General features: G+C 41.8%; 1 protein-coding gene across 1 annotated transcript in view; it reads left to right on the top strand.

The window, feature by feature from the left end:
• The first annotated feature begins 2455 nt into the window (after positions 1-2455).
• The window catches only part of LOC124545041 (cytochrome P450 302a1, mitochondrial), a 220302-nt gene continuing 200864 nt past the window's right edge, over positions 2456-21893 (top strand). Inside the window, exon 1 of the mRNA XM_047123826.1 lies at positions 2456-2594. The gene's annotated coding sequence lies outside the window, so the exon portion shown is untranslated. The remainder of the gene's footprint in view (positions 2595-21893) is intronic.

Consider the following 21893-nt stretch of genomic DNA (forward strand, 5'->3'; position numbering starts at 1 on the left):
TTGCTAGTTGATACAACTAATACAGAAAGTAAAGAAATTTAATACTTTCAAGCTGTTGCACATTAGGCAGTATTCATTAAAATGGCCCAATCAAGCCATAAAAATTTAGGTTTTTCACAGTTTCTCCAAAGTATCTAAGATGAATGGTTTCTTTGCAAAAAAAAAAAAAAAGAGAGACTACTAATGACACAATCGCAGCTTTTGCCCCATCTCTAATGCTCTCACCATTAACAGATCATTCAATGAAAACAATCCTCCATTAGAATGATGTACGCAGAATCCTTCTGGTACAAAAGTTTCCAAAGTACGTAAACAGGGTCGATATTTTGCCACAAAAGTGATGTATTATTGTATTATTTTGGCACTCCCCCCCCCCCCCCACCCCCCCCCTCTTCTCCCTTCCCTCCTTCCTTCATGAATTAGTTACTATTTCTTGGGCTCATGGTTAGATCTTTAAAAATAAATCTAAATCTAGTTATGGTGTAAATGGATTGTTTTTGCTACTAATTACAATATACCCCGTGTGCAAATTTTGCACTGTGTTTCTTCAGAAGAAGTTTTAAGAAGTTGACAGAAATGAAGAATCACCTATCACTGTTCTCAATACAGGAGATTATGCTGTGATTAATTTATAAGGAAAAAGTAAGCAGTCATTTATATTGTATGGAAGCAAAATTTGTGATTTAGAAGGGAAAGGTTATGTTGATGTTTTTTCCCAGAAAAAGCAAGAGCAATTAAACACCTTTATTTTAACAGATGAGGAGCCATTTTTCAGCGAAGGAGGGCTTGTTCAAAAGCGCTCTATTACTTCTGGAGGTACGATTTGTAGATTCAAAGACATCATTTCTAAATATTTCAATGACTTAATGTATTAACAAACAAAGTTTATCAATTTAATTTACAATAAAGTAAAGAGAGATAACAATTTTTGTTTAGAAAAGAGAATTAAAAGCTATAAGTAATGCAATATTTTCAGTTCCTGATTTATAAAAAAAAATGTTTTTGGATCAGATAAATGTTGTTCCTTAATTCTCCTAGATCCAAAAGAAATTTGGCATGTCCATATTCATCCCAAAGACCACTATACAGAAATAAATTAATGAGATTAACACTGCTGCTTCTATTCATCCCTCCTCATGCAGTGAACAGGAACACCAAGTTTTTATTTTTTGTATTACAAAAACGTTTAGCTACATTGCAAACCTGACTATAAAGTTAGACACAAACCTGTAATCCCATATAATTTTGATTTTCGTATTTCTTTCTAAAATCATCAATTTTTTCCCTTTAAAGTTGAAAACAGTTTCTATTCACCCCAGTTTACAGAACAAGAAACATGTGAATTATTCCGTAATAACACATTTTGATACCAAAAGTAGAAACAGAAGAGTGAATACTGAGGAGCCTGTACCAACACATCTCGTTTGTATATGATTTACTACACATTTTACAACCTACAGTTATTTCTGGAAATAAACTTCTAAGGTATAGAACATGTTGGTAACTTATGTTTTGTAACTCCGTGATTGTTAAAGACTGTAAGATGAATCAATATATCTATTGTCTTTTTTTCAATCTATACTGTCTTCGTTATGTCTTGTTGTGTGAGGTGGTACCATTAAGGGTCTAGAGAATTTTAATCTCGACATAGGTCTGTATGACATTAGTTAAGAAGAAGACTAACGTTCTAGTAACACATTTTTCTCATACGTAAATTTGCATTCGTTTTAATTTCCAGTCATTAACAGTATTCACGTAGTAGATCATACAAAAATCAAGTAATTTAGTTCTTGCAAACCTCAGAACAATGACCTCATATAAATTTTTCAGATGCCCTCTGGAAGTTTACAGTAGTATAATGGTGACTGTATTTTTTCCTTTCTCCTCCCGATTGAATTCTTATTTTACTCAGTCGAGATATGTTTGTATTTTTTAATTTATCTTTATACATCCACAGATCATCTCACAATTGTACAGGATTTGTCAAGGTAACATCGTGCAAATCCGTAGCTCAAAATATACAAGACACAGCGTACCGGTACGTAACAAGTTCTGTGACAGGACATGGGTTCGGCCGTGGTCTTGCATCGCGTCAATGCCTAAACGACCTTGGAAAATCACGGAAAGCCCTAATTCTATTCATTATTGTACTTCGTTGCTTTCTGTAGTGCTGAGCAGTAAAATTATTGTACCGGTACGTACTTAAGACACGATTGTAAAACCGGTAGACTTACTTTACAGTACCACAACAGTGTCAACTACTTCGAGGATTAGTTCAGAATATAACTTAAGGATTTGTAGAAGTTTTCATCGGCGAAAATACGAATGCTTTCGTTGAATGCAAAAAATCTTGCAACGTATGTGAATCATCTTGCAACACGCTGAGTTTCTACAAGTGTTGTTTTCCTGCCGGGGCGCCTCTCTCTCTCTCTCTCTCTCTCTCTTTCTCTCTCTCTCTCTCTCTCTCTCGTCACGTGACTCTTATGTTGATGTTATTCAAATGCTGAGCCCGCGACCTGAGGTCACAGACTCACCAGTTCCAGTAGCACAGGATCATCAGCCAGTGAGCTACGTTCGCGGTACTTAGCTAACAGGTAAGTTTTGTCAAGATGGTATTTGGTTCTTGCTTCTGATTTCTCACGCACCGTGCTGACATTCACGCTCTTGAACAGTGTTCCTTGTCGTAGCCAAAAACATCTTTTACATGTCACCGACCTTTTTTGCCCGGTATGATGTACAAAAGATTTTTCATATCATTAATTGCGAGTGTGTTGTGGTCTGTTCCTACTTAACGCAGAAACAGCAGCCACAAGGCATTATTCTCTCCCGATGTATGCAACGTGGTAGGCTTGGGTCTGAGCTCTCACCAAGTGTTAGATTTTTTTCTTTAATAGTAGTTGAGTACCGTATCTTACGTGTGTGCATAAATATGTGATCACACCTATCATAAGTGAACAATGTGTGTGTGTGTGTGTGTGTGTGTGTGACAGCAAAAGGAAAAGAACCGCCGCGCTTAGTATTGGGAGGCAAAATAAAAAATAATAGGATTCAGTATAAAGGAAAAGTGTAACAATCCCTCATTATTTTTTTCTGTTGTTCAGAATATGACGGATAATATGTCTATATGGAGGCGTATCAACTCGGCATTTAAATTTAGATAAAGTTACGCAAAAACAAGGTTGTTTCAAGACCACCTACAATAAATGTAGGTGGTCTTGGTTGTTTGAAAGTAAAAGACTACTGAAAGACCATGAGATCCATGACCAGTTAGTTATATGTTCCGTAGATCATTTGAACGATTCATTTATCGGAATGATGTGGAACGAGCCGGTTTACAGTATACGTATAAGTGACTGGTGTTAACATTAATGAACACATGATTATTTTTAGTCATATACATGCAACTACACTTCATCAACATCCACATGGCTACTCTGCAAGTCACACCTAAGTGCCTGGCAGAGGTTTCATCCAACCACCTTCACAATAATTCTCACTCTCGAACAGCGCGCCGGAAAAAGAACACCTATAAACTTCCATGTGAGCTTTGATTTTTCATTATTTTATGATGAACATTTCTCCACATGTAGGACCACGTCAACAAAATTCGGAGGAGAAAGCTGTTGGCTGAAAATCTGTGAGAAGATCACATTGCAACGAAAAACGCCTTTGTTTTAATGACTTTCACACCAAATCCTGTATCATGTCCGTGACTCTCAGTATTTCTCGATAATATAAAACGTGCTGCCCAGCTCTGAATTTTCTCGATGTATTTCGTTAATCCTATCTGGTAAGGATCTCCACCGCTCAGAATTATTCCAAAAGAGAAGGAACAAGCGTAGTGTAAGCGAGTCTTTAGTATATTTGTTGTACCTTGTAAGTGTTGTGCCAATAAAACGCAGTCTTTGGTTCGCCTTTCCCACAACAACTTCTGTGTGTTCTTCCCAATTTAAGTTGTTCGTATTTGTAATCAAAGGTGTTTAGTTTCCATTATTCAAGGTCAATTGACAATTTTCGCACTATACAGATATCTTAACTGGATCGTTTTGCAGTTGATTTTGACCTTTTGATGACATTACTAGACCGTAGGTAACATCATCTGGAAACAAACACGGCTGCTCAAATTGACCCCTAAATCGTTTTTAAAGATAGGGAACAACAGAGGGCCTATAACACTACCTTGGGGAACGCCATGAATCACTTCTGTTGTACTCGAAGTCTTTCCGTAAATTACTACAAACTGTGATCTCTGTGGCGATATTCCGTTAGCATGCAATTTGATTTCAAGCTGTGTATGACGTAAGGTTTCAAAAGCCTTCTGGAAATCTAGAAATACGGAGTTAATTTGAATTCCCTTGTCGATAGCACTCAGCACTTCGAGTGAATAAAGAGCTAGTTGTGTTACGATATTTTCTAAATCCGTGTTGATTGTGTGCCAATTGATCGTTCTCTTCAAGGTAATTCATAATGTTCAAACAAGATATGTTCCAAGATCCTGCTGCATATCGACGTTAATGACGTGGGTCTGTGGATTTCTTCCGTTGCCTTTCTTAAATATTGGTGTGACCTGTGCAAGTTTCCAGTTTGGGTACGGATCTGTCATCCAGCGAACGGTTGTATGATTGTTAAATATGGAGCTATTGCATCAGAACACTCTGAAAGGAATCTAGTTGGTGTGCGGTCTGGACCTGAAGACTTGCTTTTTATTAAGTGATTTAAGTTGCTTCAATACTCCGAGGATATCTATTTGTTAGTTACTCTTATTGGCAGCTGTTCTTGATACGAATTCTGGAGTATTTTACATCGTCTTCACGGATGAATGAATTTCGGAAGGCTGCGTTTAATAACTCTGCTTTAGCAGCACTGTCATCGATAGTATTTCCATTGATGTCGTGCAGAGAAGCCATAGATTGTGTCTTACCGCTAGCATATTTTACCTACGACCAATCTCTTTAGATTATCTACCAGATTTCTTGACAAATTTTCGCTGCAGAAAATCTGCAAAAGATCGCTAATCTTGGTGATTTTGCCTTCTTTTAAATTTGGCATTCTGTTTTTTGTTGTTTCTGCAACAGTGTTCTGACCTATTTAGTGTACCACGGGGGCTCAGCTCCGCCGTTTGTTAATTTATTTAGTGTAAATCTTTCATTTGCTGTCGATACTAATTCTTTGAATTCAAGCCACGTCTGGTCTGCACTTAGATTGTTAGTTTGGATTGTCCCTCAGGGATGTACCAAGCGAATTTTTATCTGCTTTTCTCGGGTAGATATGTTTTACGTTTAGTTTTGGCTGATTTGGGAGTTGCAGAATTCAGTCTCGCCAAGACAACCCTGTATTCACCAATCCCTGTTTCCGTTTTGGTGCTCGCTGTTATCGCGAAATTATTTGTTGCGAAGACGTCAGTTGTTTTACAACCGTTTACTATTCGTGTGGGCTCATAAACTAACTACTCTAAATAATTGAATGCTTTTAGTGTAATTTAGGATGATGTTTTCTGCATATCTCCGAATTGAAACGTGCATTTTCGCCATCATATCGAGGGTAAATTAATTTTTTAATTTCTTTTAATGGTTGCCAGTATGTAAGTAGAAATTCGTCAGTGGAATAAAAGGAACTGTCCAGGAGATCTGATTTTAAATCAGATTAAACACGTTTTGTTACCTGTCAGACTTTTATGTTATTGGGAAAATGATCAAAAATTGTTGTTGCTGCCCATTGAACTCCTTTCTGAGCCACTTGCAGTTTTAAGAATGGGTAATAAAGTTCATTTTTCCCTCTAGTGTTAATAAGAATTGTTTAATTCATACGAATGTATCTAACTTACGCATGGAAGTTTATTTGAAGCAATGATTACCACACTGAAATGCATGGCAGACGATACGCGGCATGGTACCACATGTTATACGGTTTCTTCCCGTTTCGACCGCATATGAAGTGCGGGAGAAATGACTTCGTGATTCCTCTGAGCATGCTGAACTAAGTCTAAATCATGATGCCCACGAAGTGTTTCGTGGTGGGTTGAAGAATATAAACATCCCGGCAAGAACAGATGCATAACTCGAAAATGCAATACTTGAGAAAATTCTACTTAAAGAATAACTTATACTGTATAAGCTTTCCTTAAATTTCGAGTGAGTATTGTTGGCAGTAAATTCCATGATTATTTTTCTTGTGTGTTGGGGCACTTCGCACGTATTTTTCAGTGACAAACTAAAAATTGCCGTTTTTCGAGTTGTCACTTTTCTTGCTGGGGTGCGAATTATCCAGATTTGTCTTTAACATTGGTTCTTGAAGTTCTGTTAAGTAGACTGTCGTTGAATAATCAGCGTTCATTTGCAAGAGTATGCCCGTTCACGTTTCTCGGCATCTCCGTGACCGTACGTCGAACAAACTTGTGGCTATTCGAGCCGCCCTTCTCTGTGTACAAAAGATATCCCACGCATAGTTGTACCGGGGTGACCCTGCGTCCCTGACAGAAGTTCCGAAGTTACGCCTCCCCCTGTAAAACTACCTCCTACTTGTTTCCATGGAGTTTTAGCAAATTTTACGATTTTGTACAGTTCGTAGGTTTAATAAAAAATGAAACATTATTGAACAACCAATACTTAAGGGGCTCCGGAAAGGCTCAAAATCATGAAAAGTTCAATTTTTACTTTTTTGCGTTTTCTGAATCTGCAGACTATTACCTTTTAATAGATATATAATTTATTCAATTCCGAAGACTACAACTATTTTTAATTTTTTTTTTGAAATGTGTTCTACATGGGCGTGACCCACTGTGGCGCTGTTAAACTGCTATCAAATGGTGTTATTATTAACGTCCGTGTTCATTAGGTACATTTTAGTGATGTGAGATAAAGTATGTGTTGTGGCTAACCTGTGATGGTTCAATATATATCGCTGGTGTGATTGTCGATTGTTTCATGTTTATTTACTCTGTCATTATCTCGAAAATATTCGTAATTAAGAGTCTCTGTTTTGTTGAAGTATAATAATGAGTAAAAGTAGTTATTAGAAATCCTCTGAAGGCTTTTAAGAAAAGGAGAAATGTTGGAAAGCCAAAGGTATGTGTTATTACTGTAAACAATAAAGACGATAACCAAGTGAGTGAACCTAACCTCTCAAGTACACCTGCCCATAGCAGTCAAAGTGAGAAAGAAAATACTTCACAGAAGAAGCTTGGTTCAATGAGTGAAAACTATGAATGTTTTATGGGCGAATCGGATGTGAATGAAACATTAGATATGTCGGTTCTCAAAGGAATTTTTTCAAACTGTGTAAGATGTATTCATTGTAGTGAAGTTGGTCTGGAACTCTCCATAATAAAGCACGTAGGACTTGCTAGTGAAATACAACTGAAATGTGATAAGTGTTCATACATGACCACCTTTTGGAACAGTGTTGCAGTAACTGCAACTGAAGAAAATGGTAGCAAAATCTATGAACACAACAACGAGCGATGCTTGCTTTAGACAAGGAACGCCTCCGGCTGCAGACAGGGCTGTAAAGAGTCTAGAAATACAAGCAAGAGTAAACAGGAGGAGGAACAAGAGTAAGCTGGAGGAGGAGTTTGCAGAGGATGAAGATAATCCATTCTATGGACCTGGAATGCACTAAAAAGTTAATCCAATCTTTGTCGCTCGATTCCCAAAACTTTTATTTTCTCATACTAATTACGTTTTTTCTAAGGATCTTCCAAACATATTTGTTTCAAACTTTCAGTAAATGTTCACAGTACCTTCTGCATAATGTAACACAGCCTTTTTCCAAAAAACTGTATATTTTTGAATATGTAAATAAAAAATTGCAAAAAAATGTTGTGAATTTTCATTACAATTGAAAAAAAAATCATCTTTAATAACTGAACTAAAATTTTGTAAAATCCCTGTGTTAAGTTGTAGCCCATATTCCAATAAATAATCTGTAAAAAGTTCAACATCCTACCTCAAACACTTTGTGAGGAAAGATGTAATTTATAAGCGTTATTTTAACATTGCAAGTATAGGGCGTTCCGGAGCCCCTTAAATGAGCTGTATTGATATAAAATACCGGTATTGCCCACTACAGGTTAATAAATAATTTACAAGTTGTATAAACTTAGAAAAACTGAAAGCAAAACAGAATCTGTCTTATTGTTTATGGCAGCTGCCTTACAATGTTTAATAAAAAACAAATTTTAATTATTTATCATAAATTGTTTATAATGCATAAATTACTAATTAGAAATAAATCAAAAAGGGGTGTAATTAATAGGAATTGTGTTGTTATCATAGTTTTACTTTGCATTCCCTTGATTTAAATTAAACTAAAATCCGCCTGAACAGGCCACGAAGGCCCAATGGTACCGACCGGCTGCCATGTCATCCTCAGATCAGAGGTCACTGGATGCGGATATGGAGAGGCATGTGGTCAGCACACCGCTCTCCCGGCCGTATATCAGTTTACAAGACTGGAGGCGCTACTTCTCAATCAAGTAGCTCCTCAGTTTGCCTCACAAGGGCTGAATGCACCCCGCTTGCTTGCCAACAGCGCTCTGCAGACTGAATGGTCACTCATCCAAGTGTTAGCTCAGCCTGGCAGCGCCTAACTTTGGTGATCTGACAGTAATGGGTGTTACAACTGTGAGAAGAGGCTGTTGGCTTTCCTTGCTTTGTGTGAAGCAAATCCACTGCTTATGCAGTTGTTGTCCCATTTAGCACTGTTTGGTATGCCATCAACTAGACAGCAAAATATGACACTGTGCATACATTCAAACTCGACTATAATTTGCAATAAATGCGTTCACGAGATACGGTAATAATTGGCATTGTCATAATATAACCATAGCTATTTCGATAAGCATCTCTTAAAACATACTTTGTGAAAAAATATTCAAATGGCATGCTGTGTATAATTCCTCATCAATTCTTTCATCTGGAACCTGAGAGCAGCTATTTCCTTGACTAGTTTCACTGTATCAGTGTCTGTTGTGTTGTTGCTGTTGTTGTTGTTGGTGGTGGTGGTCTTCAGTTCGAAGAATGGTTTGATGCAGCGCTCCATTATACTTATCCTGTGCAAGCCACTTCACCTCTGAATAATTACTGCAGCACACATCCTTCTAAATTCACTTGCAGTATTCAACTCTTGGTCGCCCTCTACGATTTTTACCCCCTCCACACACTTCCCCTCCAATACCAAATTGGTGCCGTACGAGGTAGCCACATAGTCTCAGGCGCCTTGCCATGGTTCGTGGCGGCTCCCCCAGTAGAAGGTTTGAGTCCACCCTCGGGCATGAGTGTGTGTGTTGTCCTTAGCGCAAGTTAAAGTTAGATTAAGTAGTGTGTAAGCCTAGGGACTGATGACCTCAGCAGTTACCTCCCATAGGAACTTAACACCATCACCACTACCACCAAATTGGTAGACATGTCTTATCAACTGATCCCTTCTTCTAGTCAGGTTGTGCCATTAATTTCTTTCCTCCATAATATTATTCAGTAATCCATTGATATCTCATACTGTGTCCTATCAACTAATGCCTTCTTCTAGTCAGGCTGTACCACAAATTTATTTTCTCCCTAATACTATTCAGTACCTCCTCGCTAGTTATGTGATCTATGCAGCTTATCTTCAGCATCTTCTGTAGCACCACATTTCAAAAACTTCTATTCTCTCCTTTTCTAAGCTGTTTATCGTCCATGTTCCACTTCCACACATGTCTACAATCCATAAAATCACTTTCAGAAAAGATTTACTAACACATCAATCTAGATTTGATAACAGTTTTTTTTCTTCAGAAACGCTTTTCTTGCCATTTCCACTCCACATCTTCTGTTCTCTTTACTTCGGCCATCATCAGTTATTTTACTACCCAAATAGCGAAACTCATCTACCACTTTAAGTGTATCGTTTCGTAACCTAATTCCTTTAGCATCGCCTGATTTAATGCGACTACATTCCATTACCCTTGTTTTGCTTTTATTGATGTTCATCTTATATCCACCTTTCAAGACACTGTCCATTCCGTTTTCGTTCAACTGCTCCTCTAGGTCCTTTGCTGTCTCTGACAAAAGTACAATGACCTCGGCAAACCTCGACGTTTTTATTTTTTCTCTCTGAACATTAATTCCTTCTACAAAATTTTCTTTGATTTTCTATACTGCTTGCTCAGTGTAAAGATTGAATAACATCGGGGATAAGCTACAACCTTGTCTCACTCCCTTCTCAATCACTGCTTCCTTTTCATGGCCCTCAACTCTTACATCTGCCGTCTGGTTTCTCTACAAGCTGTAAGCAACCTCTCTCTGTATTTTACCCCTAATGCCTTTACAATTTCGAAGAGAGCATTCCAGTCAACATTGTCAAACGTTTTTGCCAAAGCCTACAAATGCTATAAACGTATGTTTGCCTTTCCCATAGCTAATATTCTAAGGTAAGTCATAAGGTCAATGTTGCCTCACCTGTGGCCACATTTCTCCGGAATCCAAACTGATCTTCGTCGAAGTCAACTTTACCAATTTTTCCATTCTTCTGTAATGAATTCGTGTTAGCATTTTGCAAACGTTACTTATTGAATGGGCATTTCGATAATATTCACACCTGGCAGCCACTGCTTTCTTTGGATTTACTGCACTGCTCTTGAAATCTGTGGGTATTTCGCCAGTCTCGTAATCTTACACACCAGATGGATGGTCGACAGTCTTTTTGGCTTCGCTCACACTCACGTTGCACATAACACCGATCCAGCCCGGATGGCTGCAGTGTTTTCACTGCAGAGTTGGTAGACATTTATCGCGCCCTTCAGCACATCCGCTCAGGCGTCGGTGAGTTCTTCGTCATCTATAGTGACTCCTTAAGCAGCCTACAAGCTCTCGGCCAGTGCTTCCCTCGATATCCTTTGACCATCCATGAGTCTCTTTCTGCCATCCAGAACAGTGGATGTTCAGTGACCTTCATCTGGACCCCAGGACATGTCGGGATACCAGGTAATGAACTTGCTGACCATCTGGCCAAACAGGCTACCAGTAAACCAGCTCTAAAGACTGGCCTGCTGGAGACCGATTTGCGATCGGTCTTCCGCCTCCAAGTTTTCGAGATCTGGAATACTGAATGGCGCATCCTTACTGCACCAAATAAACTCCGTGTTATCGAGGAGACAACAAATGTGTGGCGGTCATCCATGCGAGCCGCTCGTAGGGAATCTGTTGTACTTTGCCAGCTCCGCATCGGCCATATGTGGCTAACACATGCTCACTTCCTCCGTTGCGAGGACCCACCTCGGTGTCGCTGTGGCTCACTACGACTATCATTCACATCCACATTTTTTTGGACTGTGGAATTTTAGCCGCTCTGCGGCGGACTTCCAACCTTCCAAGAACCCTGCCTATGGTATTGAGCGACATTGCCTCAACAGGAGAATTAGTGTTACATGATGGGGGTTTTTATCGTACCATCTAAGGGTGGGTGACAGGCCTCTCCGAGGCCTCCACCCTCCCTCCGATTTCACTCTCTGTCATCATTTCTGTGCATTTTGCTTGCCTTGTTCTTCGCTTTTCCCTATCTGTGTTCATCTCACCTTGTCTTTTTGTTGGACATTTTCGTGTGTCTCAGACTGGCTGGCTCATCCTCTTTTATTCTCGTGGTCAGCCAGCCCAGACCATCTGCTCTATGGTTTTAATTCCTTCCTCTACTTTTCCTTGCGGTGTGTTTTCTCCCTTTTTTTCGTTTTCTCTTTCGGTGTGGTTCCCCATTCCTTTTACCCTCACAAATTAAATTTGGGTGTTTCACCTTGAGCGTTGTTTGCGTCAAGAAAAAGGGACTGATGACCCCGTGGTTTGGTCCCTTTGTATCCCAAACTAACCAACCATATGGATGAGTTTGGTCATGGCTAGGAGCAAGTTTGACGGAATATCATCTACTCCTGGGGCCATGTTTCACCTAAAGTCTTTCAGTGCTCTGTCAAATTCTTCTCCCAGTATCATGTCTGCCATCTTCACCTGTATGTCTTCCATTTCTGTAATATTGCCTGCAAGTTCATCTCCCTTGTATAGGTCCTCTATAAACTCCTTCCACCTTTCTGCTTTCCCTTATTTTCTTAGGACCGGTTTTCAATTGGAGATCGTGATATTCACATAGCTGCTTCTCTCTTTCTCCAAAGGCCTGTTCAATTTTCCTGCAGGCACTATCTTCCTTTCTCCTAGTGATATATGCTTCTATATTCTTAAATTTGTCCTCTAGCCATTCCTGCTTAGCCATATTGCATTTCCTGTCAATTTCATATTTTAGACGTTTGTATTCCATTTCTCCTCCCTTATTTGCCGCATTTTTTCGTTTCATAAATTAAAATAAATATCTCCCGCGTTAGCCAAGGAGTTCTACTACACGTTTTTTTATTATTTTTTTTTACCTATTTGATCCACTGCTGCCTTCAGTATTTCGTCTGTTAGAACTACCCAGTCGTCTTCTACTGTACTCCCTTCCCCTGCTCTAGTCAACTATTGCTTAATGCTGCCTCTCAAACTCTCAATTTCAGTTTTAATCTACTGTTTTAAACCAATAAATTGTGGCCAGAGTCCACACCTGCCCCTCGAAATGTCTTACAATTTCAAATATGGTCCTTAAATCTATGTCTAACCATTATGTAATCATTCTGAAACCTTTCGGTGTCTCTAGGTATCTTCTATGTACACTACCTTCTTTCATGGTTCTTAAACTACGTGTTAGCGATGACTAAATTATGTTCTGTGCAAAATTCTATCAGGTGGCTTCCTCTTTCATTGCTTTCCCCCAATCCATATTCACCTACAATTTTTCCTTCTCTCCCTTTTTGAACTATCGAGTTCCAATCCCCCACCACAATTAAATTTTCGTTTCCCTTAACTATCTGAATAATTTATTTCATCTCATCTTACATTTCTTCAATCTCTTCGTCATCTGCAGAGCTAGTTGGCATATAAATTTATACTACCATGGTGGGTGTGGGTTTCATGTCTGTCTTGGTTCATTATGCTGTTCATAGTAGCTTCCCGCATACCTGTTTTCTTTTTCATAATTAAATCTATTTCTGCATTACCCCTATCTGATTTTGGGTTATAAATACAAAATCAAATATGGGTAATGCAGGAGTAGATTTAATAATGAATAATAAAATAGTCATGCGGGTAAGCTAATGCAAACAGCATAGTGAACGCATTATCGTAGCTAGGATAGACATGAAACCCACACTCACCATGGTAGTATGCCAACTAGCTCTGCAGATGATAAAGAAATTGAAGAAATGTATGATGAGATAAGAGAAATTATTCAGATAGTTAAGGGAGACGAAAATTTAACTCTGATGGGGGACTAGAAATCAATACTAGGAAAAGGAAGAGAAGGAAAAATTGTAGGTGAATATGGGCTGGAGGAAGGAATGAAAGACAGAGCCACCTGGTAAAATTCTGCACAGAGCATAATTTAGTCATCGCAAAGCTCTTCGGCGTGGGATCTTCAATGTTTTACACAACTTGGTCCACCCCAGAACGTGGGCCACAACAAGCCCAGTCACTGAACACTTCGTCTGGCCCACCATGCAGCACAACTGCGGCACTTGGGACCCACACGTGTGGCCCATGCCAGCGTAGTAAAGTTGGCATACACGCACAGCCTCCACTAGGCAAGTTTGATATCCCAAGGGGTCGCCTTCATTATGTCCGCATTGACATGGTCAAGCCATTCCCCGCTTCCAAGAAGTAGACATACATATTATCTATGATTGACCACGTAACTCGTTGGGTTGAGGCAGTCCCTCTCATTGACTTAACAGCAGATACCATCGCTCGCTCTTTCATATCCTCGTCGGTCGCGAGTTTCGGCTGCCCTCTTTCCCTCACTACTGATCAGTGACCACAGTTAGAATCCACACTTCTTGGTCGATTGTGCGAGCTATGCAGTGTAGTCAGATTCCACACCTTGGCCTATCACCTGCAGGCGAACAGCCTGTTGAACAGTGGCACCGAACCCTCAAAGCCGCGTTCATGTGCCGTGGTGGGTTATAGTCTGAGGCCCTCCCTTGGGTCTTACTCGGCATCCATAAGGAAGAAATGGCTCTGAGCACTATGCGACTCAACTTCTGAGGTCATCAGTCGCCTAGAACTTAGAACTAATTAAACCTAACTAACCTAAGGACGTCACACACATCCATGCCCGAGGCAAGATTCGAACCTGTGACCGTAGCGGTCGCTCGGCTCCAGACTGTAGCGCCCAGAACCGCACGGCCACTTCGGCCGGCCTCCATAAAGAAGACCTGAATGCTTCATTGGTGGATATTCTTTACAGTGAGCCCTCCTCCTTCCAGCAGCATTCGTGGAGGATGCACCCTCGGCTGCCGCAATTGATCTTCCGGCCCTTGTGGAACGAGATATGTGCATGTGTCACTCGCCTGTGCACCCCTCTGCTTCGCCCTCATTCCACGCTGCTGGCGTTCTTCCACAAGGACCTTGCATCATGTGAATTTATGATGCTGCACAACTCCCTGCGAGCAGCCTGGCAACCAACTTATTTGGGCCCGCACTACGTCTTATGTTGCAGAGTGATTACGTTCGTAACTCATCTAAATGGACGACCCCAACAGTTTCCGTTAACTGCTTAAATCCGGCGTGATTCCTCTCCGACACGCTTTTCGGCGCTTACGATCTGCCTGCCGTCGCTTCCGATCTGCCTCCCGACGCTACGGACGCTTCGAGCGACATTCCGCTGCCTACACAGCTGTTTGGCGCACGTGACTCTGGTTTCCACGTGCCCACTTTTCGCGCTAGACGCCGTCTTCAACTGCTGCACTGGCACGACAAATAGGAGTTTGAGTCAGGAAGCCTCCCTCCGCACTGCCGGGGGGGGGGGGGGGGGGCGGATGGTTCACTGTGGCGCCTCTGGGGTAAAGTGGCATATCTTTGGACTTTAGCATCTTTGTACTACCTTCTGTTCTATGCTCTCGGCGAGCAACTTTCGTACTGCCGTGTTGTTCTCGCTTACTTCAGTGCTAAATAAATGTATGAGAGTGGGACCCAAAAGTAACTGGAATCGTAATGCTGCACATCGTGTACTTGTAGCAGCAGGTTGCGCCGCCAGAGGGTTGTAGTAGAAGCTCTGCTGAGTCATTCTGCCATGCAGCGTCACCCGTCAGTGAGAAGTGTGGTTTCTTTGGCAGCTCTTTGAGTGTGCGTACAGTGTAGACGTGACAGGAGGAAATGGCTAGTTCTTATGAACAACGTGCGGCAGTAAAGTTTTGTTTCTTGCTCGGTAAGAACGCAGCAGAAACTGTTGCGATGATTCAGACAGCCTACAAAGACCATGTTCTTAGTAAAACGCAAGTGTACAAATGGTTTTCTCGGTTTAAAAAGGGAGAAATGGTGGTTGAAGATCAGCGCCGTTCCGATCGACCTTCAACTGCTTGAAGCGAAGACAACATCGACAAAATCCGTGATCTCATCAGTGAAGATCGATGCAGGAAAATCGACCAACTCTAGAACTTTTCCGGGTTGCCCTGGAGCTCAATTCAGCGGATCTTGACCATCGATTTGGGGATGCAAAGAGTGGCAGCAAAATTCGTGCCGAAGCTTCTTACCGGAGATCAAAGGGATCGTCGCGTTCAAGCCTGTCTCGAAATGAAGGATGCATTCAAAGATGATCTACATTTTTTCAACAAAATCATTACAGGTGATGAGTCATGGTGCTACGGGTACGATCCAGAAAGTAAACAACAGTGATCACCAAAAAAAGCTCGACAAGTGAAATCGAATGTGAAAATGATGTTGATCTGTTTTTTGACATCAAAGGGATCATAAACTCTGAGTTTGTCCCTGAAAACCAGACAGTAAACCAACAATTCTATTTGGAGGTTATGAAACGGCATCGCAGAAATTTGTCGCGAAAACGTCCGGCTTTGTGGGATTCTGGCGTGTGGTTCCCGCATCACGACAACGCTCCCGCGCACTTCGCCAGCTTTTGGCCTCAACGGAGACGACTGCCATGACCCACGCGCCCTATTCGCCGGATTTAGCACCCTCGGACTTCTTCCTATTCCCGAGGATGAAAAGAGACTTGAGAGGGAAGCGTTTTGCGGATGTGGAAGACGTAAAACGCAATGTCATGAAAGTGCTAGCACGTATCAAAGAGGGTGAATTTAAAAGGTGCTTCGAACACTGGAATGAACGTTTGGACAAGTGTATTAATAGTCAAAATATCCACGGGTGTGCTGCCGGTCTATAGTGTCCAACGGGCACAATATTTCGGCGATCATACATGTCGCCATCATCAGGTGAACTGACGGACTGAGCTCCTGTGAACGTGCCGGCACGGAGATCCGTACGCTATGGCTGCTCAGAGGGAACTGGGTTCGGTCGCGGCGGCGGCCGATTTAAATACCCTCCGCCCGCGGCGCGCTCCCTCCGCCGTCCGCGCCCCGCGCCACGGTCGCGCGGTGGAACAGATTGCGACGGCGTCTGAGATGACGTCGGAGTGATGGCTCTGTCCGCCGTGGTCGTCACAACTATACGTTTGCTCGATTTACTCTTGATTAACCCGATCGCTGGTTCCCAGGCCTTGCTAAGATTATAGCCACAGTCACGGTTTATGAGGTCGTCATTGGTGCGAATTTCGATGGCCTCTCTAACAACGCTGTCCCAGTATCTCGACGTCTGTACCAGAATCCTCGTGCGGTCATATTCCATGGCGTGATTTTCCGACAAACAATGTTCAGCGACCGCCGACTTGCTCGGATACATCAGGCGAGTGTGCCTCTGGTGTTCACGGCATCGATCCTCGACGGTACGCATCGTCTGACCAATATACGACTTGCCACATTGACACGGAATCTGGTACACGCCGGCCTTCCTCAAACCGAGGTCATCTTTGGCGCTCCCCACCACTGCACGAGTTTTATTTGGAGGACAAAACACAGTTCCGACCCGGTGTTTCTTCAGAATGCGAGCGATTTTCCCCGAGAGTGCGCCTGTGTGTGGAATAAATGCAGCGCCTACCTCCTCCCTCGTGACTTCATCCATCTCAATAGGTTGTGCTGCAGTGGTTGGGCGGAGAGCACGTTGAATCTGCCACTCTGAGTACCCATTTTTCCGAAATACAGTTCTGTGTTTCGGAACTGTATTTCGGAAAAATGGGTACTCAGAGTGGCAGATTCAACGTGCTCTCCGCCCAACCACTGCAGCACAACCTCTTGAGATGGATGAAGTCACGAGGGAGGAGGTAGGCACTGCATTTATTCCATACACAGGCGCACTCTCGGGGAAAATCGCTCGCATTCTGAAGAAACACCGGGTCGGAACTGTGTTTTGTCCTCCAAATAAAACTCGTGCAGTGGTGGGGAGCGCCAAAGATGACCTCGGTTTGAGGAAGGCCGGCGTGTACCAGATTCCGTGTCAATGTGGCAAGTCGTATATTGGTCAGACGATGCGTACCGTCGAGGATCGATGCCGTGAACACCAGAGGCACACTCGCCTGATGTATCCGAGCAAGTCGGCGGTCGCTGAACATTGTTTGTCGGAAAATCACGCCATGGAATATGACCGCACGAGGATTCTGGTACAGACGTCGAGATACTGGGACAGCGTTGTTAGAGAGGCCATCGAAATTCGCACTAATGACGACCTCATAAACCGTGACTGTGGCTATAATCTTAGCAAGGCTTGGGAACCAGCGATCGGGTTAGTCAAGAGTAAATGGAGCAAACGTATAGTTGTGACGACCACGGCGGACAGAGCCATCACTCCGACGTCATCTCAGACGCCGTCGCAATCTGTTCCACCGCGCGACCGTGGCGCGGGGCGCGGACGGCGGAGGGAGCGCGCCGCGGGCGGAGGGTATTTAAATCGGCCGCCGCCGCGACCGAACCCAGTTCCCTCTGAGCAGCCATAGCGTACGGATCTCCGTGCCGGCACGTTCACAGGAGCTCAGTCCGTCAGTTCACCTGATGATGGCGACATGTATGATCGCCGAAATATTGTGCCCGTTGGACACTATAGACCGGCAGCACACCCGTGGATATTTTGACTATCAAATACGCCGGGAGAAACTCAAGAATCACAAGTGTATTAATGCTAATGGAGAGTACTTCGAACGAGATTAACGTTGTATTTGAAAACAATAAAGTATATGCTCTCTAGAAAGAAATTCCGGTTATTTTTGGGTCCCCCCTAGTATATACGACTTTTAAAGTGTGTTATTATCGTCCTACAATACGTGATAACCACAACAATCGTACCAGTTTTTCTCCGATACAATTACATTTTCAAAGTCGGGAACAAATACGTTACAAAAATGGTTCATATGGCTCTGAGAACTATGGGACTTAACTTCTGAGGTCATCAGTCCCCTCGAACTTAGAACTACTTAAACCTAACTAACCTAAGGACAGCACACACATCCATGCCCGAGGCAGGATTCGAACCTGCGACCGTAGCGGCAGCGCGGTTCCAGACTGTAGCGCCTAGAACCGATCGGCCATACCGGCCAGCAAATACGTTACACCTCTCCTCCCAAGCATTACGTTTTTCCATCTTATTGCTCTAATCCTTATCCTCTAAATCCCAAATTACAGAACGATGTTCTGCTTCAATGATGAAGAGTCCCACATCGGTAGTCATTTTTGTAGTAGAAAAGAGCACAAAATTCTGTAAAACGATACAGAAATGACGTGTTTCAACGATCACAAAGCACTAACAAACGGTAAATGCAGCTCAAGAGCTTAGGCGGCAACTGTTCAAGTGTTTAACCCCGTTCTGTGCAACCATGCTGCTATGTCGCCACGTGTGAAATGCTCAAACGTGGGTGAGGCACCTCGACCAGTCGCAGGGATCCGCGAATGCACAGCAGATCGCGCGTTCAAATCGCCATTGTGTAAGTAGTTCGATGCCTCTCAGAAAAATTCTCGAAATAATTAACTTCGAAGCTTTTGGAACATAACTTCGAAGCCTTCCGAGTATCGTTAATACCGTAAAGCGACGATGGTACGCCTACTGGTGGTGGCATACTAGGTAGGATATTTCACGTGGTACGTGCACAAAAGAACACGTCCCGATACAAGCAGAATTATTCTCTCACGTTACTCTGTTTTAAAAAGTAAAACGGAGTGAGAAAAAACATTCATAAAAAAGCATCTGTATAGTGTTAAATAAAATGGATTTACCGTAGATAGTTTGTGTCGGACCTTACACGGGGCACAGGAAGGTCGGATTGTTCCTACCACACCCCTCCTCCTGCATTAGTCACCCATGCCTTGGGCGGGAATTATTCGTACTGTTTTGACGTAGGCGATATTTTGATCGGGTCTTGTCGGCGGTTATTCGACAATTTGCGTGTCCGCAACGCAACTGCTGCCAAGGTGTGTGCTGTTGCAATGTGTGGCGCTGCGGCAGTCATCATGCTAAAGCTCTGTATAAAGGGAAGTGTGGCCATCTTTTCCACTGCCTATGCCGCCGTCCGCAGTCCAGGATTGGCTGAAACCACATCACGTGACATTAGCAATCATTTTGGGCCCAAGCGGTATGTGTGAAGCATAGCAAGTGTTGTGTATCTTTGATGTTTTAAGTAGAATAATGCCTCAGCGCTGTGCTTTTGGCTGTTCGTTTCGAGGCGAAAAGGGAGGACAACTGTATAGAATTCCTTCCGAAGGGAGAGATGCAAAAAGGAGAATATTGGTCGCAATAGGAAAGGTTGCAGGAACTCGACTTAACCATTCAGTTAATATTATTCTTTTCTGGCCTTTTGTATTTGTCTCCTTTTTACATTTCTGTTGCTTAGTTTCCAGTCCATTTGAACAGCAAAAAAAATCAGAAGAGCTAAATGGATGGTTTAATGGTAATTTAATTAGAAAATAGATATCTTAGAGATAAAACTGCAACTGTTAGCACATAAAACGAAAAATAATGAGTGGTACTGTACAAAGTTATCACGACTGGTAAAAAATTTGACCTGATTGACTGTACAATATCGTTTAAACTTATATTTACGATGCCCAAAGTAATAAATTGTACAAAAAAAGTTTTTTTGCACTGGGCAAGTACCGAATCAAGGACCTTTAATTCAGTAGCCATTAACGTTACCTGGAGACCCTTATTACTGTTACAACCTGGCGGTTAATCTACATTGTATTAATACGAATACAGTTATTGCTGTTTCCAATAGCCTGCTTTTGATCGTAGGCCTAGTTTTATTCGAACACATTTTAAAAATATTCTACTCTCTTGTACTTTCGTAATCCTTCTCCTAATGTCATAGTACAATTTGCAGGCAAAATTTTATGGGATAGACCTGACAAAAATTTAAAGCATGCATAATCATATAGGCACGTTTATCAATTCCAATTACTAAGGTATTGCGCATTTATATTTGAATCCAATGCTTTATTTCGTATAACAAAAGAGAAATTTGGGCGAATTTTCGTAGTACCGAGTAGCAGTAACAAGAAGTAAGTCGATGTAGAGCTTTAAATTAGCAATGGATTTTTCCTTGCACTTGCGAACTAATATTGGTTTCATTTTGCTCTGCTGACTATTGGATAGGACCATTTTAACGCTAGGTACGAAAACATATGTTCAAACTCGGTATACCGCAACAAGAACGGCGAAATTTTTCGCTATTAATAAAGGATAGCAGGGAAAAAACTGAGTTCACACTCGCCACAACAAATGTCATTTAGCTTAAATTTGTTGAGCCTTTTTGTTGCTAAATATGCGACATGTTCCGTTTGAAGCCACTGATCTGTTCTCGCAATGCATTAGACAGTTGAGTTGCATGCACTTCTTTAATATACATGGCTAAATATGCTGCAGAAGCCAATGTATCACCAGCGGTGCAGTGGCCATAAAATGGCGGCTACTTGCAAGTTGGCTATACTTTCCCTATACAGAGCTTTACATCTCACAGTGAAGGGTTTATTGTCGTTATTCACCCCTTTTACATGGGGCTTCCAAAACCGGATTTCGTAAACAATTTCCCGATAGCACTTCTGGGTGGTCATGTAAATGCTTCAAAACCGAGAGTTGGAATTCGCTTTTCCATTTCCGCAATCGATTTTCGTTTCCATGTAAACGAAACCGGTTTTGAAACATGCTTGGATCGTCAAGTTACGTCTTGTTTTTAGAATATTCGGTTAATGTGGACTTATTGTGCAGTGAAGGAGAAGCAGAAATATTAGGCTGGGCATAAAGCTGTAATATTTAAGTGAAGATAAATAACGATTGTGTTGACTGAATCAGAAACTGGATCAGCTGTTTTCCAGTCGCCATATTTAATTGGGCTAGCAAATCCACTTTAGACCATTAATATGTAAACACGACAGCGAAAAACGGTTTCCTAAACTCGGTTTTCGTCGTTCAGTGTCGTTGGGCCTTACCTTTAATGGCACCATGATAAAAATTTAACTTGCGTGATTTGCACATAATTGTGTTTTAAGTTAACCATGAAGCGATTTTTAAGCCAGGAAGTTCCTACTTTCAAGGATGCAGTTAAAAAACCTGAACCAACACCCAAGCGCCAATTTGATTAAAGCTACTTATTATCTGCCGTTACAGTAAAGGCCAGTACAGAAACTAGTGATAACCCAATTCCTGAGTGCGACCTATGCTTAGAAATGTTTTCAAACTAAAAGATCAAGTCTTCTTTATTAAAATTCCTCGAAGTTCTAAGCACTCTGAGTTAGTAGTTAAGCGTACTGACTGTTTTTCAAAGAAAATCGGCCTTTTTAAAAAGGAATCTAAATGCATGGCAGATTTTACCAACACTGATATTACCTTGATAAAAGCTTCAAACGTGGCTAGTTTTACAATTGCAAAGGAAGGAAAACCTCACACGTCTGGTGAGTCTCTCGTGCCCCGTGTGGCTAGAAGAATAGTCCGAGCAGTTGTGGGGGAAAAAGTGTCTCAAGA

The sequence above is a fragment of the Schistocerca americana genome, chromosome 8, assembly GCF_021461395.2.
Source record: "Schistocerca americana isolate TAMUIC-IGC-003095 chromosome 8, iqSchAmer2.1, whole genome shotgun sequence".
Classification (NCBI taxonomy): Eukaryota; Metazoa; Arthropoda; class Insecta; order Orthoptera; family Acrididae; genus Schistocerca; species Schistocerca americana.